The sequence below is a fragment of the Perca flavescens genome, chromosome 9 (genome assembly GCF_004354835.1).
Source record: "Perca flavescens isolate YP-PL-M2 chromosome 9, PFLA_1.0, whole genome shotgun sequence".
NCBI classification, from domain to species: Eukaryota; Metazoa; Chordata; class Actinopteri; order Perciformes; family Percidae; genus Perca; species Perca flavescens.
Genome location: NC_041339.1, coordinates 22,960,461 through 22,979,679, shown reverse-complemented (window position 1 = coordinate 22,979,679; position 19,219 = coordinate 22,960,461).

The window sequence follows — 19,219 nt, the reverse complement described above, 5'->3', positions numbered from 1 at the left end:
AATGCAATGCCACATGCACTGAGTTATCCTACACTGTATCCATAGCAGGAGATATTTTAGTCAAAGCAATAGTCAAATGCTAGAGCAGACCTGTACCTCATACATTCCGCCCATCAGCATGCATTTGTTTTGATCGCCTTCAAAAAAATAAATAAAATAAAATACAGACCACATTCTATTTTAGATCTGGTTCTTTTTTCCATTTGTGAAGCTAACTTTTGCCACAACCTTGATTTGCAAAACAGCCCTGTAAACCTCAACCTTTATAGACCACAAGTAATTGTGCATAAGAGTGCAATGATGGAGCTTTTTTTTGCAGTTTTCTTAAAGGTGCCTTGCCACACGTATTTCATTACTTTATGGTAATGTCTCAAGTTCTACCATGGACTCTGTAACATTTTTTTGTGGAAAAAATGCCTTGGTTACCTTGTTTCAAGCCATTCTAGCGTGGTATAGAAAGCCTGCAGGAAGACTCAGCTCGATTTGTGCCAGTTCTCATTAATATTCAATGAGCTAAGCTGCTTGACTCTGATTGGCTAACAGCTAGCCAATGAGAGCCTGGCTATCCACATCTTTTACCCAGCACAACTGGGTGAGCTCATGAGAGCTCAGGCAACACCACGTCAGACTGACCAGCTTTTGTAATTGGTCTGATTTCTCCGCTTATTTCTTTTCAGTGGCTAGAGGTGACAGAGGAGGTAGCAGTTCATTTTCATATTCATGACATAACACAAACACATATGTATTTCACATATTTCAAAAAATACAAGTAAAAATGGTTTTGTGTGGCAGGGCACCTTTAACAACTTATTTCCCTTTGGATGACAGCAGCATCAACAATAGTTATTCCTGTACTATTTAATGTCAGTATCTTCCCGGTGATTCTGTCAGAGGCTCTCCACACCTACAAGTACATTTGTTGTTACCCAATGGATTGTGACTGCTCCCCACAACTGCTCTGCTCTGCTGCAGCCTGTGGGGGTTATTGATAGGCTACACACACCAAAAAGAAACGGTATTTCCACTCTTGTTATCGTCAAAGCTTTCCCATGTCAGTTATACCAAGGTGATTGTCATATTTCATAAAATCAATCCTTCTTTTATCCATATACCTGGATGCATATCAAGCATATGGAATAGGAGGGAATATTAAAAAATACTCGCAGGGGACGGCGATTCCTGACATGTTTGCGCTCAGAGGGGTAAAATCTTGGCTTCGCACAGGATCTGTGCTTAGTTTGCTATACATATATTCATAAAGTGCTTTGTATTTTGCAGGCTATATGCATTGAGTCACAGACTTATTGGATGGCGCTTAGCACAGCTGCCTGGGGGTTTAGAATGCCAAGGATATTACAAGTCCCTCCTGTAACGCCTTTTGGTGTAAAATGTGCACCCAAAAGCACCCCGTTTTCCTCATCTGAAGAGGGGGTACGCTCGCACATACACACACACACACACACACACACACACACACACACACACACACACACACACACACACACACACACACACACACACACACACACACACACACACAATTGTGTTAAAAAATGAACTAGACAAAACAAATTAAAAATATTAATAACATCCCACTCAAACTAAGGCTATTGTGACATTACAGATCACTGGTGCCTTTTGATGCACTGACTGGAACATTATATTCCAATTGCATAATTTCCTATATCGTCACAGGACGACAAGGTGTAGGGATTACACACATTGTTTACACTTCTGAATAATGGGGTTGCTGGTTAAGTAGATTGATCACCTGACATGAAACAAAGTAACACACCTTCTCTGAGGTGAGTCATCAGAGGAAGTCAATTTACAGAAAGTGAGGTTTTTGTGTTCACTGCACATGTTCAGACTGGTATTTCAGAAATCAATGCAAATGGTTCTAATCATTACATTTATTTAAAGGTTGAGTTCTCCCACATTCTTTTCCAGGTTTTTCATATGGAAGATTTGCATACCTGCAGTTGAAAATAGCCATTTTCATATTATTGACATTTGATTGATACCTGCAGGGAAGATATCAGAAGTCAGGCTAAGCAACAACAGTGACCAGAGTGCTGTTATGTCTTCAGTGTATTGCTTAAGGGTTGACTTGCCAACACATAAGCATGTTGAAGCGAAAGAAGTGTAATGATACATGCAGACCCACCTTCTATGACTGCCTCATCTCCGTCAGGTGTTGCAATGCTGGGCATTTCTGAAACCTGGCAGTCTGTGGGCTGAGAGAGTATAAAAGTAACTGCTGTAAGTGAGTTTAGCTAACAAGCCAAGGAACTCATCTGTCTGCCCCATAAAGTTATGTTTTGTCGTCCATAATTGCAGGTGGAACTTTATCTTTAACCTTTTTCACATGCCCAGAGAGAGTGGACATTTGCACATGAAAACTAGATTAGCCTCCTTGATTAACTTAGTTGCTGCATATTTGAGTCACAGTGTTCCACATCACTCAGACCCAACACAAAGAAAAATGCCAAAACCACACAGTCAAAAGGCAGGGTTTTCACGACCTCTGATATGAGTAGCCATAGATATTCCCAGCACGCACCTCTTCACAAAAAGAAACGGGGGAAAGAATCCAAGCTTCTTTTACTTGGGGACCACTGGGCCCTGGGTACAAAACAAGGCGACCAATAAAAATGAATGCCAAAAAGGAAGTGAAAAGGGGGAAAATGTGGAGAATGGGGAAAAATAGCCATTGACATGTTGCGCCAGGCTAAGAGAAAGCATTGTTTGGATCTTTTTGTTTGCAACAGCAGGGGTAGGCTTCCAGCAAGGACTGAGGCAAATCACGTGCATCACTTGAACCACTGAAAGAGCAAAGAGAGAGCCAAAACTTGGCCTGAACAGCTCTACAAGTCTTTGAAGTCAAATAAAGCCACCTCATCGATCACTGATTCAAAGGCCTTTTTTTTCTTCTCCTTTCTCCCTCTCTCTCTCTTTTCACTCTTGGACAGCTTTTGTTTATTGTAAAAATGAACCTGTTGTATGGCTCCTTCACTTCCCTTGCAAAAAAAAAACAGTCAAAACACAAATTCCCAGATTGACTGGATTACATAAATCTGGCATTTCAATGTGAAGTCTAGTCAACATGTAATGATATACACAAACTCTAAAATGAATGCACTGGCCCAGCCAAAATATGCCTACTTCAATAATAAACATTAGTCTATAAAACTGTCATCTTGGACTTCATGTGCATCTCCAGTTGCCAGTATAGTCGTGTTTACATGGTAGTTTATTAGATTGAACAGTGTTTAACTTTGAACATGTATGTCTTCACTTTCCATACAGGTGTATGAAAAGTGTTTATGTAAACTGTCAAAGGTTTGTTTACATTTGTAGTATTTGTATGCATGGAGTTGCTGTGCTATGAAAACTGCTTTCCAATCTACAAATGGGACTCTCTTAAACCTGAAGTTTAGAGTGTATTTTTAAACATCTGTTACTAAAATTATAAAAATCTCATTGTGATTGAAGCGTATCATTTACGACTAGTATTTAACACACCTTAGTTTTACGATGACAACTTACTGGACATGTGAGCCAAGCCTATTTATATTTATACTGTATATATTTTAGTAACAAGGAAATTATTAAGTGTTCTGATGACATTAAAAGTAGGTTTTAAAGTGGAAATATGTAAGTTGTGGGAGAGGGTGGTAGGTGGGAATGTCGAAGTGCTTTTTATGATGTGTTAAACGTTTTACTAAACCATCCTATGAAAATGGAGCCCAGCTGTAGTAGTGCAGGATCATGACAACCTGTTGGTACGTATTCAAAGAAGGAAAGACAATATGCAGATCCATTTTGACAAATATAACATCCATGGTTAGTATCTTTATTATCTGGGTGTACTACCTCTGACAGCCAGCAGCAATGCTTTATCTGGATAACTCAACACAGTCTATAGGAATCTGTGTTCACCCCGTCAACAGCTCTGTGAGGATGATGGTAAGATGATTGCTGCCTCAGGTTCTCACAATCTCACATTGCATAGAACCATGGACTGTACAGTACATGCTGAGGACCATGTTGTTGCTACGCAAATGTCTGCCAGGGAAACCTGGCTGGTGAGCATGAAGAATAGTTCCAACACACCATTTAGAAAGTTGAAGAACAATGAACTTTTGGAAAGGAAGCATTGTCCTGGTATCTTTTAAAGAAGTTGCATGTGGCATTTGTCACCCCGGTGTCATATGTTGTCCCAGGCTGTTGTCCAGGAGAAGAAGTAAGATGTAAGATTGCTGTACACTACTTTTTTAAGTCCACTGACTCAAACAACATTGTTTAAATGTATAAAAAATATAAATGTATAAAACATTTGCGTAGTGCCATTAATATGCCTTAATTTGTTAAAAATAATCGGGGCATCTTGTGCATTATGTTGTATAGTTTACATATCTTATAAAGTTGACTGGTTTTCTGAGGGCCCCAGGAAGAAAAGGGGACTGATAAAGAATGAGTGAATGAGTGAATGAATGAATGAATGAATGAATGAATGAATGACACTAAGGTGAGGCGATTTAAAGCTTGGCTTAGAATCAGACCCACTTAGAGCTCTTAGATTATTGCTGAGGGACTAAAAGTTCTTTGGGACTGAAGGAAAATTTGTTCATTCTGCCATTGAGAGGAAAGACATTGGGCCATGATCTAATACTTTCCATACTTCCACTTTCAGAATACTCTCACAGGGCTGCCGCCAAAGATTGGACCATTTTTAGAAAGGCAAAAGTGGCACCTAAAATGTACAATACGCCAATCGGATGCAGTGGCTTAAATTCATTTGCAGTGGCTTTGCCTTCAGGAACTACTCTTTTGCCCTTTGCTGATGACCTTGACTGGGCTGTTCACAGTTAATTGCTTAAGTCGTGTTTTGGTAAACTTGAACCTTTAATCGCTCTTGCTCACTCTGTCTCATTCTCTCTCTGTTTCCAACCCTCCCCTCTGTTTCAATTTCCCCCTGCCTGTGGCTTCTTGCTCTCTTTCACTCGCTTTCCCTCTTCAGTGTTACTGCAGTTTTTGTGAGTGCTCCCCCACCCTCCGCCATTTCCGCTGGTGCAAGTTGTTGGTAGGAGAGCTCAGCCAAGGGTCACTGGTGTACTCTTGCTAGATCCGTCCCTGTGCACCTCTTTACTCTCTCTTCATCTTTTGCCGCAATCCTTCTCAAAGATCTGAGCGATTTCACCCTCAATCACCAGCAGCCAAGCTACTTAGGACACACACCATCCTCCTGCTTGTGCAACACATCATACAGGTGACAAAAGCCCTGATCGTTTTTAGACCAGAATGATACCAACACCCAGTCTTCTCAAGTGCTCACAAGGAGCCACATCAAACCTCTCATGTCACAGACCAAGAAAGTGATAGTTGTAGAACTCAAAGACCAAAGTTAGGATTAGATTTTCATTGGAAACCACTTATGGCTTCCTTTAAGAAATTTTGACTCAATTCATCCTTGGAGAGCCAGGTGCTGACAATGATCCAATGGTTTGGACAGAAAACTCTCATAAAGACTTGACAAACATGACAAATATGTTACAGCACCATATCTGGCATGCTGTCCTTGCATTGTTTAAAGATAGCAGACACTTCTGCCAATCTAAAATATGCACTTCAGATAGAGTTCTATACTTGGAAAGGAAACTCATTGTTGTATTTTTTATAGACTTTGTTATGTGATCATATAAACTCATCTAATGACAAATATTTAAGTATGACGTAGGGTAGGCCTCAAATGTTAAATTTCTGCTGTTAATGAGTTTGGTTTTAACAAAAAAGGCTTTCCAAAAACATGACACTGCGAGACTTGGGGTAAACACTGTTTGGCACTGCAGATTATGGTTTGATTTTGTTCAATCTGTGACCAGATGGCTGGGGATCACCATATGGGTAAATACAATAAAATCCAGAAAGTTCAGACAACCACTTAGAGATGTTTAAAGGTCAATTTTATATACTTTTCCGAGACTGACAATCTACCTGAGGCTAGCGGGTTTGTACTTATTCTGTAAATATCAGCCATCTGGTACATTAAACAAAATACTTGCAGAGGAGGAGAATACAATAAAGTTTCCTTTCATTTGTGAAACTGAAAGGTTTCTTTTCCATAACTGATGTTGACTACTTAAAAGTCAAAGCTAACAGGCCCCATGTCAATGGACAATTCTGTCAGTGGATTTGCTTGTTTGTTACATTTTCTCCACAAATGAGATCTTTAGTGTAGTTAGAATAATAATATCCCTGAGCGTCAGATTTTATGTGTTCTGATTCACCATTTAGTAGAAAATAATGAACCTCTGTTTTGTGTGTGTAAAAACTGTCTTCATTCATCAGAAATATTTTTCCTATTCAGATATTTCCCCTTTTAATCTATACCATGGGTATTATTATATTCAGGAAGAGGAGAAGAGTTATCTTTGTTGTGTTCCAGCATTTAACACATTGTCTATTGTCATTTCCATTTAGGCTGAAAATCTCTGGATCGTGTAGGAATATTCGTGAGGCATTTACATAATTTCCACTTTCACTAGAACATTTGGGTCAGTAAATAATTTCTTCAAATTATAAGACATTCTCATCATAGCCTGTATTATTAAATAATGAATTAACAAATGCAGACACATTGCATACACAAATAAAGATTCTGCCAGTAGAAATGGCTCAAGTGCATTCAGCGTCTAAGCAGTGAAGTCAATGAACTTCACTACTTTGACTGTTCTATAAACATAAATACAGAATAATGCAAGTTTTTAATAAATGTGCATATGTTTGTCAAACAGTTTAATGTAAAGGGGAAACATAAAGAGAGACTAAAAACAGCACTGCTGTGCTGGCAGAGGTTAATATGCATCCTTGTTATTATTAGGAAATTGCATATACATGCAAACACAAACTCCAAACCAACAAAAGTCGCCACAGAGCTATAAAATCTGACTGAACCGTCATCTGATGACGACAGCGCAGCTGGATCAGCTGTCAGAGGCAAGGACGTCTCACCTCAACCCCTCCTACGCCTGGCCTGCTTGTGTTTTCTCCTTCTCCTGGGCTGGCAGAGTGCAAATCGTGAGAGAAGTGGTTCACCTGGGCTGATGAGATGGGAAGGCTATAAAGCTTCTCTCTTCTCCACCATGGTCTCCCTCAGCATCCAACATCTTCATGCTCTATTCTCCACTCGCTCTGGTTTCCACCTACTTTACTGATTTTACAGAGTTTTGATCATTGACTTGTTTTTATTAATAAATTCTAAGCCGGTCAATTGTTTAAACTTTTATAAATATTCGATTCACAAATGAATCACACATTTAATTTTGCCAGCCCTAATAAATTCATTTAATTATCTCATTTTCGACCTTCAACCTTTCTTGTGCGCTCCCTCCTTCTTTGTCTGAACCGCGAGCCAGTTGATGACAGTGAAAATGTGTTTCCTTGTTTCCTCTTTTCACACATCTTTTTCTTGTATCTCTCCTCACGTCTATAATGGGAGGGACTAAGACATAGGAAAAGTGTAGCATCACTGTTCCAATGCACTTCAGTACACAGTAAATTAACTTGTCCCCATTCATAAGGCCACACCGTAGTTGTATGGTCAGTTTGTGTGTGGTTCAAGCGGTCACATTCAGTGCAGTACAAAACTAAGCCTATAAGTCTTCTTTACCTGACAAAGTGGTTTCACAATTCTGTTTTTTAAGAAACAAGAGGGGTGTGTGTGTGTGTGTGTGTGTGTGTGTGTGTGTGTGTGCTGCAGAGTAATCAGTGTACCAGTTGTGCCCTAATGGCTTACATGTGTTTGAAGCAGACTTCAAAACATGAAGCCATCAGAAATCACTCACTAATGTGAGTTTTACCCAGTCTGTGGTAATATATATGTATTTTACTCAGCCCCGACTTATGAGTTTCCACTTTTATTAATATATAATGATATTTTTTGCAACAACAATATTGCATAAGTCAATATTGAGTCAAGTGTGTGTGTGTGTGTGTGTGTGTGTGTGTGTGTGTGTGTGTGTGTGTGTGTGTGTGTGTGTGTGTGTGTGTGTGTGGCCACTGGACCTTATTGCTATCTCGATTTTCTATTTTCTGTCTGTGAGATACACTTGCTTCAGCCATGATTTCATACTAACTGGCAGTAAATCAAACAGTTTCGATAACGTCTGTAACTGTTTCTTTAACACTGCAGAAGAGATTAGGGTATTTTGCTGTTGCTTTTGATAAGATTGCGGTACGTGCGTTATCCTGCATCTCTTTTGGCCGAGCTGACAATTCTGAAAATAAGTTTGATGAGGAGTGCTTAAAGTTGATTGAGAAAAAGAGAAACCTGCTATGGATTACTCAAAACCAAGTCAGACACAGACACATACACATAGAGTTACATAATAATAACACCCATGCACACACTCACGTAGCACATGAGCGTGTACACATTTTCAGCACTGTGAAAGATGGCAAAAATTTGTTTTATTAGTTTTATCAAATGTTTCCGTTTTCTATATATATACTGCTTTTCTACAACGCAATATTTTATTACAGCAGACTTTGTCCTTTCATCAAAACAGATTTAATTTTGTGATGAAATGTTGACAGGTATGGGTTTGTATCACCAGTACCTTCAATTCAAATCAAATAAATCATCATACTTAATGGTCATGGCGTTTATGAGCGACCCATTACATCAAGATATTTATGCCTGTCTCCATTAGCTTTGAGCATCACCATCATCCGATGGAAAGCAAATGGATGTTTTAATCAGTAATTCACACCTCTGCACCTTCCAAAAACGCAGTCACACCATCCAAAAGTCATTAAACCAAACCAGGAACTTGGCAGCAGCAGTGTTAAACATTACACTTGCTCTAGGAAAACTGTTTATGCCCTTAGAGGGTGAAATACACTCCACCATGACATTTGAGGACATACTCCAAATTTCAGTCAACACACCGTAAAACTTTAGCTACAAACGTGTGTGATGTTTAATGTGCTACTTTGTGAAGGTGTGGGGGAAAGTCACCGTTAAATTCAGGCTCTTCAGTGTAGGTCATTTGCATTTTGTCATAGTTATAAATAAACATTAGGGTGTTTTGCAGCCAGCCTGTCCACAAATAGGAACAATGGTTTGACAAGATGGATGCCAACGCATACAAAACCAATCAGTAAGGATAATTAAAGTTATTGTTCTTTCCTTCACATTTCCTCCCCCATGTGATTGGCATGCAGGAATTATATTTAGTCGCGCTGTTAAGAAAAGTAGTCAGCCGTAGTCTGGCACTATATACACAAACATATGAATGAATACATGCATGAATGTGTTGTTTAGCTCAGTTTTCAGACAATATGGTCCTTTTGTGGTGGGCAACTCAGAACTCAGCTTCCAGTCATACAAAATAAAAATAAAAATCACAAGAAAAGGCCAATTAACTTCTGATTATGTGCCAAAAAAACAATTGTGTCTTTGTGATAAAAATAGAGTTTAAATATTCTTAAGGTTAATGTATTAAAAATGTATACATCCTTATACTTAATTACTGTCATTTAAATTAACAAAATAGCCCTATTCCTCCATCCCCTTGTAGACTCTAGCATTGTCATTACACATCACATGCATCCTCCTTTGTCCATCGGTCATTAAGCCAGGAGGGTGGCAGCAGCTGATGTGGTAATGGGAGGCTAATGCCTGGACAACAATGACCCAGAATGCACAGTGACCCTTATCATACACAAACACACACAAGCTCTGCTCTCACACCAACAGCCCTCTCAGACGTCACTGTGACGGCATCCCACTGTACCATTTGTCAGTGCAAGGCATTGTGGGCGTGATGTATGTTCTCTGGGGGCAACACCTTTTCGGAATCTTCTGCCAATCGCTTACAAAATGGTGCAATATATATATATATATATATATATATATATATATATATATATATATATATATATATATATATATATATATATATATATATATTATATATATTATATATATAATATGATTAATAACTAATATAATATGAAGTTTTATATTGAGGTGTGTGTGTGTGTGTGTGTGTGTGTGTGTGTGTGTGTGTGTGTGTGTGTGTGTGTGTGTGTGTGTGTGTGTGTGTGTGTGAGTTAGCAATCTCACCTATCCCTGATTCACTAAGCTCCTCAATGGTGCCCTTGTAGCCATTTACCTCAGCAGTCTCTAGGGGGAGGGGGGGGTGTGGGGGGGGTCCTCTGGATGGCAATGCCTTGGATTTATACTGGGGACTTGGCTATTATTCATCCCTGCTCATTCCAGATAGGCAGCCATTTAAAGGTTAATTGCACTGGCTAATTGCTCTCCCTCCCTCTTGCTAACGAGGGCGCAGTCCTCAATGATGTCATTGAGTGGCCGAACCAAAATACCTCTCCAGCTACTTTGGTGATGACTCCTCACTTCCGAAGGGCACAGCAGTGTCTAATCTGTTTCGCTGCGGAGAAGCAGGCTTTGACAATGTGAGCAAAGGCAACGCAAGGGAAAAACAATTTCTCCTCCACTACTGTAATTTAGTGGATTGTCTTAAAAAAAGGTCTTGATGACATTTAAAACAGCCAGTGCCATAACTCAGAATGTCATAAAAAGAATCATGTGCACATTGCCATTTGCAACTCTGACAGCACACACAGTTACTGCCACTGGGAAATGTGAAGATTTAGAAGTATTGTGAAGCATTTTTCATCAAAGTGAATTGTATTCTTCAGCAAAAGTGCAAGATCACTCAGTGAGAGATCAGCAGTGGACAGTGTGCCCTTCAGGTTTTTATTCTTCAATCCCTGCTTCCATCTTACTGTAAAAAGGCTTACCTAGGGGTAGAATTATGGATTCAATACATTTTAAATAAATTGTCTTAGAATTCAGTCTTAATGTTTAAAGAAAAATGATGAACAAAATTCCTGTTTTACACCTACCAGCAATTGTATAAGAAGCACACAAGCTGATAATATAAAACTTAATCCCCATTTCCCAGTGCCATAGCAAGCACAATATCAACAGTATGTCTTACTATCTATGTAACTTTCTCAATTTCTCAGACAGCATCTGACCTGTTAATCAACCCATGTTTGATACATCAAGACTCAGACCAGTACAGTATGAAATGAGGCAAGCCTTTCCACAGTCAGTGCTTCAACAAGGCTCAGCAGGCAACAGCCCCACCCTTCCCCTTTCTATCTCCACTTTACATCCTGGAGTTTAAAAAGAAAAATGTCACAAATAGCAGATACATGTTGGAGCGAATGCTCTTTTGCCTGTTTGACCTAACTGCGTCAATGTTGCGTTTTCCGCTACAGCCTTGTCATAAAAACAGTGATACACGCCATTACCTTAATGTGAGCAGACAATGGTAGTGGAACTGGGCATGTGACCAATGTACATCCCCACACTGGCTTGGACGATCCTGCTGAGTAAACTGGCACAAAGGAAACTGAATAATAATTTTTCTTTGTGGTACGTGGGAGGTTCCCAAGAACTAAGTACTCCTCTAGTGATGCATTCATGTGATGAGAATGTGCTCAGCAAAAACCTTCCAGAGGAAAAAATAAGGATAAAAATGCCAACTGATATTAAACTTGCACAGTTCCACAAGACCCGTTATGCAGGTGCTTAATGGGAAATGAGTAGGCAGTATCCATTTATGATGGTCATAAAGAGGAGTGAACCCTGATGGGCTTCTCCGCTTGAGGATGATGTTATCCCCCATTACTAATCACCACATTTATCGACAGACAACTGTGCCTTCTCCTGCGTCAGGCAGTGGGGTTGCCCAGTGCCTAGGAGTTCACGAGTTCTACTAATGTCAACGAGTCCATCAACAGCCACGTCACAGTCAACCGTCCACTTCCATGTGTGACTTAATTAGATTAGACCATCAGCTAAATGCTCAAGATGTGAATGGATAGAGGCAGGTTAGACGGGTTTTGAGATGTTCTGCTGGTCAACAAAACATACCAAATGTAATACAGTGCACGGCCCAGTTGCACTAACGCATAGGATTATGAAATTTCTGGAGTTGAGAACAAGTTGTTCCAAAAGAAAGGGCTGTCTGGCGGCAAGGTAGAGCGGTGAAAATATTCTAAAAACTGTATAGCGTGCACTTAAACTGATATGGATTTATTTTGGAGGTCCACTTTTTAGGTGGCTAAAATACATTTTGCTGCAGCCACCATCAGTATAGGGGTGACCCTGAATATTTAATGTTTCGATTGAAAGAGCCTTATTTGACTGCCACTGTTACTGTCTAATCTTCGCAAACGAGGATCATGCCATTTTGGCTATATGGGGGTGATCAATGTCTGATTTTACATATCACTACCTTTTTTCTCCCAATAAGTTAAAATACAGCCTATTATTATATAAATATCAACAAATAATGCTGTAAACTTTTAAATAAATCGTTGAAAGTGCAACCGCTCCATGACAGATTTAAGTTTTACTTTTCATGATCCGTAACCAATGGAGGAGCAGGTATTTAAATCTTTATCTGAAAATGTCTGGGAAAAGAAATCTAAAGTGTTGGTGCACTTTTAAATAGTAAAAGATGAGTACCCTCACTTTTAATTTTTTTTACATTTTTTTATTTTCATTTTATTTTGCAAAAACTGTGTGAAGATATTTCATACATAAATCTCATTATTCATATTTCAAGTCCTTCACACTAGGACAAATCATGCACGCCATGCAAAAAAGATAAATAAAATTAAAATAAATAAATAAAGACAAAACAAAAAAAACAAACCCCTCACTTTTTACTGCATAACCCTAGCTTCTGCGTAGTTCGAACCTCTAAAAAACCCTGCATAAATGCATCTCTCACATAAAAGCTTAACGTTGAGAAAACATTGATAATTGTAGCTGATGAACATATTATTGTAACCCTGATCGCTGGAATGGCCACTGTGCCACTGCCATATACATGAGCACAACCGTGATCCAGTGCACAGCCCAATGATCACCAAAATCCCTCACACTAGACCAGCAAGTCGCAGCGTTATATGCCGGGTGAAGCAGCGGCTACGTTTGCATTTGTGGCAGAAAAACATTATGACATGATTGTACATGAGGTAGAGGACAACAGTCTTTTGCTCTGTGCGCTCCGCTTATAGTCACTGGGGGCCAGCTGCTGACTGCTTGACAAGCGAGTGCGAGCACCAAACCACCCCCCCACCACCACGTTTCGACGATCAGTCGACGATATCAGCGACTTGACGATTCTGATTCGTTAATTCTTAGTCGGGGACACCCCAAGTACATTGCTTAGCTTCCATGACTGCTTCTCCAAATTGGAGCCGTGCTGACTGCCATCTCCTGTAGGGACTGCTGTACACTGACTATGGATAAATACCTCATACAAACCTCACTTCAAAAGATCTGAACTATCCTTTAATGTACATGATTTTAAAAAGGTGTTCTAACTTTGTGAGCTGGGAGTATATTGGAAATAAACAGTTCTGAATGTGGTGAGGTGTTTGGCTTTTTTTTGCAAATTTAAAGTGTCTGCTTTGTGGAGGGTCAACATGTCCTTGAGATTTGACAGAGTAGAGCATTGTTGATGTATGAATGAGAAAGTTTAAACAGCTTTATGGGTTACACAGACACTTACTGTTCACTGTCTTCAGGAAAGTGTTGCTGTAGAAGAACGAAATTTGAGTTTGACGTCTTATACCAGTGGGTATATACAACATGGCTGACTAATTCGCCAGCAGACGACCGTCATCGGCTAAACTGTGCGTCACAATAATAGCTTCATCAAATCAAGGTTTCTGGTTCTTGTAACCGGCAAATTTACTTAACAGCTACTCTTGGTTTTTTGTACTTTCACATCACTTGAAAATAAATCCAGTCTCAAGGTCATAACAATGCGCTTTTGTAGTATACTAAATTTAAAAGCTGATTTTTTACAACTTGTGGCTAATCTTTCTGTTTAGGTACTTTAGGTAATTATATTAAGAGTGTGGGCTGCTTTTGCTAAGCTGCACTTCTCAGATACCGTTAGTGTTTGACTCTGAAACAATACACACTACTTGGTTTACGTGTCAGCAGACCAGGATCATGACCAAGTACATAGACACTGATGTTGTATTTAACAAATGTTAGGCTGAAAAGTAGAGTCATTTCAGTGCAGTTTGTGTAATTGACGTTCACTGATTAACTCTGAGCATCACATTGTCAGGTATCAGCCTGGCTGCAAATCAAAGTAAACAACAAAACACACGTCAGACATGAAATCTGCCACATTACATGGAGCGAAAAGCACCTCCACTATAGACAAAACAATAATGAACTTCACAGCAGCAAATGACACGCGCAATCAAGACATCTATTAAACGTGACAGTGGCGATATTATTGTACAAGCAGTCTCCATGTTTTACCAGCAGACCCTCCCAGTAAAACCAACATGATCAAACAGCAGAAAGGGGTCATGTGGACAGGTTCCAAAACATGGTTAACACCGGCCTGCCACTGTTTCAAAGCTCTCTGAGATTAGATTGGGCAGGTAACTCCATGGAAACACATGATTAGGTTTAGGGGCCGTGAGGTTAGGAAAAGGTAACGCTGCAACTGGAAACCTGATGTGACCAAAAGTTAAGACCTGTGAGGTTTTTTCCCAGGGAGGGAACAGGATGGGAATGGCAGAGATGGCCTATTATTACTATAAATCCCCCAAAACACAGCGTAGGAAATGATTTATGTGCATAAATCTGCCTAGTGGGGAAAAAATGGCGGATCACATTACTGTTTCTGTGTTTGTGCATCTGGGGTTCACGGGTGGTGCGTAACAGATCCCAGTGTACACACCTAAGTTTTTGCGTGGGTTGGCAGAGACATCTCTCACATCATCAGATCATTTGTCCTGCATATACAGTGATTAGTGAAAGCACCCTAAGTTTGGAGAAAAAGACAGTTTTTTTTTGATGCAACATTTCATGTTTGTTCAGACATAATATAATACAGTTGACAGGTGTTTAACAAAGAAACAGACTTGAAAGAGGCTGAGCGTTGCTATGCAATATCAGATGTGATCAGATTTGAATACAGGGTTGGCTGAGGCTATAAAGGTTAAGTGGACAACTAAACCTAAGTCGTGAGTCTTACAATAATTACACTAAGACAACAAGTTTGAAAATGTATGTTAAGTAAATCTTTTCAGTGGCTAATTATGCATGCTGCTTTCCACCAGTGCGCCATTTCCATTCATTTCTCTTTGCAAAGAGGAAGTCCCCTTAAGTGTGTGACTGTAACATTACCCTCATGTTTATGCCATTGAATCTAAAATCTGAAGAGACGCTAATTCACATGGGTGCAGATTTCAAAGAAAAGCGACTTGGAGTGCACCTGTGCTTCACATGACTTTGCCGTCTTGGTTGTGATGGTAAAAGAGTTCCCTTTGATGCAGTTTGTAGTTATCTATAATGCCCATCTCCATCATATCCAGCACCGATATTTTGTTCTTAAACAATTTTCTCTTTGATTGTGCTATTGCTTTAATCCAGCACTTGAGCATACATAACTGTCAGATGCAGAAGCAGTGACTCTGAGATCTTGCACCAACAGCCACATGACGGTAAGTGATTCCCATTTTGCCACCCTTTCGTCTCCTGCCAAACTACAAAGGCCTTTTTTGAAGCAGCATCTGGGCCACCTTTCTTACAGAAAGTCATGGCTAGATTCATTCAGCTACCGTCCTGCAAGGAATGGATGGCAGGAGCTTGATGAATCTGCATGATAGAAGTATATGTACTGACTCCTTTTAATTAAGAGGTTACCTACATCACCCTGGCAACAGGTGTGATTTTGTCATTCTTAACTGGTCATGGGTAGAAAGGAAATGGTAACACTGGCAGCCAAGAATAATGGAAATAACATGGGAAAACCTTTGATTGTTCGGGTGCTACAGGCCATAATGCAAGAAGTGAATGTTTAAACAAGAGACCAACAAATAAATAAAATAATAATAATAGTTCTGGGAAGGCAGGTATTTCAATGGGTGGAAGCAGTTAACCTACATACAGTGCTGCTAAATGTACCACACATTTGTCCAAAGAAAGCACAAGGAAAAGGACAAAAACTCTCTGCAGGTCAGAAGAGGCATAAATAAAGTGAATTAAACTAAAAACATTAAATGCAAAGACATTATGAACTTGAAAAAAACAACAATTGAAACAAACTAGTAGGATTTCATCAACCATGATAGAACATTCTGCTAATCTTTATCCAGTATGGTCTCCCTCTCAGTGAAAGGGATGATGATGATTAATCTGAAGTTAATGGCTGTAATTTAGTGATGAAAAGAACCATCTGAGGTCATTATTAAGCTTCTATGGTGGAAGAAAGCATCTCCATGGGTCCCCTGGCTATGTGACACCATCCTTCCATCCTTTTCTCTTTTCATTTCTTATTGCTCTCCTTTTCTTCGCTCCCACTGAGGACTGCCCTGCTGCTCTGTGTATTTACGTGCCATTTGCTTTGGTGAGACACAGTGGGGATAAATAGAGTCATCAATGGATTGTGATCAGATATAAATCCCTCAGGAGGGGATAGATCATTCACAGTAGGCAAATATAATGGGCAAAAAATGTAGGAAAAACATAAAAGGGGAGACATTGGAAGATAGAAATAAGCCATTTGTGCATAATGCATAATGGGCCTCTTTGGCAAGGAAGGAATTATTAGATACTGACATTAAAAAATATAGTTTCATAATCTGGTGCATGTTGATAAATATGATGTTGATAAAGCAACCCTATCACCTTAGAGCTCAAAGGCTGTGGAAATACTACATTATTATTATTATTTGTCCTATTTAAAAGATACACTGTAAACCCAGATTTAGTTGTAATTAAACTTTTTAGGGGTTACTTTTTGTTGAAAACCATATTCATTACTAAATGACAATTGTTTGTAATAATCAGCTTAAGTATGCAGGCCACAGATCATATTAAGCAGAGATAACTAAGTATGTAACGTTTCTGTATGGGAGGGGCAGGGTCATTTGAACTATTCTGCGCTGTTCTGAATGGTTTCTGTCCTAGTTAAAGTGTGTTTTAATAATGTTCTGTTAATATTTTGGGTGTGCATTTATGTTACCTGGGTTTTAGTCTTGTATGGTTGATTTAGTGTACCATGACCAAGACCCGGGTGGGGACTGATGGGGTCTGGGCAGTGAGAAAAGGATCAGAGGTGTACACACAGATAGGAAACCAGTAATGCTGTTTCCTCAGTGAAATATTCCACGCAGTGCAAAATGTTGGAAAATTACAATATTAAATGTGTATAGTTTCAATCTGTTTTTTGGAACAGACATATTGAATAATTTTTTCTTAAAGTCAGACTGTTATAAAGGAAAAATAATATTCACATAAACAAATTATTACTTTAGTAGTGATAATAATGTTAATAATAATAATGTTTTATATGTTTCTTTGCATGTTTTAAGCTACAGTGCGTAGTTTCTGTCTCCCCCACTAGGAATTCTAAGTAATAACAACACTCTCAGCGCATCCACATGATGCAGCCTTCTGTGATAGCGCAATAAGGCAACGGGTTTCCATTCAAATTTCTAGTAAAGTCAACTAATTCAGCATAACAGTGTACTTTTCTGCCATTTCATTTTTATTTCCGCTATCTATTTCGATTTTAAAGATACTGAGTGTAGGTGGGCTGCTACAGTGTGACGTTACCCAAAAGTAAAAAACTAAAGGATTTAGTCTGTTAAACTGATCATTAGTAAATCAGGCTTAGATCATCTGCAGTATAATCTTTTAAACAAATGCTGTGCTGTGGTTTGCTATCAGTCACTATGTAACATTAAATATGAGGCAAAATGCATTATTATTCAACCTTGCAATGATAACTACTCACAGTTTCCTCCCTTGAGATCATCACAGCACAAATATACAAACAGTACACAGTTCCTCCTTGTTGCTAACCAGCATCCACAAAAGGAAAAAAAAGAAGTTTTCTACTGTGCAACTAGATTGTACTGTAAAATGACAGATAAATGTCCTGCTCTTATTAAGCTCCTCGTCCCTGTGACATGAGAATTATTGAATGCCTTCACATGCTGTGCATTATATCTGCCAAAGGTTATTATTTCTGTGCCCTAGCTGAACATCTCTCTGTGTCAGTTTGACATAAATAATTCTGACAGTGTTAAACTTGAATCTTAAAGCACCTGTGACTGCACCAGGCAGAACCTGCACCTCCACCCAGAAATTAGGTGTAGGTGTAGCCTCACAGAGACAATAATAAATGCTGCATTCAGGTACTCCTTGTTAACTCATGAAGTCAAATGATGATGCTCTTCACAGGATTAGATTGAAACTGGTCTGGGGTTTGTGACTCTGAAGGTTCCCAAATTTCAAAATAGTAACTGTCCTGTGAAAACCATTCATCTTTAACTTTTCATCAACTTCTTATGAGTTTTGTAACAATGCGTTTTTTTTAGATTGTGGTAATCTATCTGGGTACTAGCTGCATCATTTCCCTATCCACTGATATTATGACAAATGTATTTCCATTTAATTTAACATTGAACTTAACGCCTTTTTGCACATCATCATCTATCCAAACCGTTCTCGTAAGTATGAATATAACCCATTGTCCTTTTTTTGCTGTATAAATTAGCTATATAGGTGTTTTCTTATTTAAGTGCAAAATATGGATATAAATAATAAGAATAAAAAATGTAATAAAAAAAAAAAAACAGTCACAGACATTAAACTTTACATATGATCTGAGAAACAATGAAAACCCTCCCTTTCCTGGCTGGAAAGGACATTGTGTCAGCAAGATGGACTTCAAAGTTTCCCACGTGTGAGAGAAAGAAAAGAGGAAATGAAGACATTTTTCGGGGCTGCTCTTTCATCTCACATTACATGTCAGAGTACAAAGAGACTATAATGCAGTTTCTGCTACACTCAATGATAACCGTCTCATGTTGTTGCATGTTATCATTTTCTGACGGTCTTATCCAGAGGTAGTCAGCCATTGTCATGCTCAAGACTACTTTCACAATGCAAATGGGAAAAAGTGAAATCTGTAATTTTCTTTGAATTTATGGTTACCCTGTCAGTCAGTCACACGTTTCTTTACAACACTGGCACCACCAGCACAAGCAGTCCACGGATTTCACCAAATCACAGCTGTGGCTCATTGGTCTTTGATGTCTCATTAACTCTCTGCAACTGCGA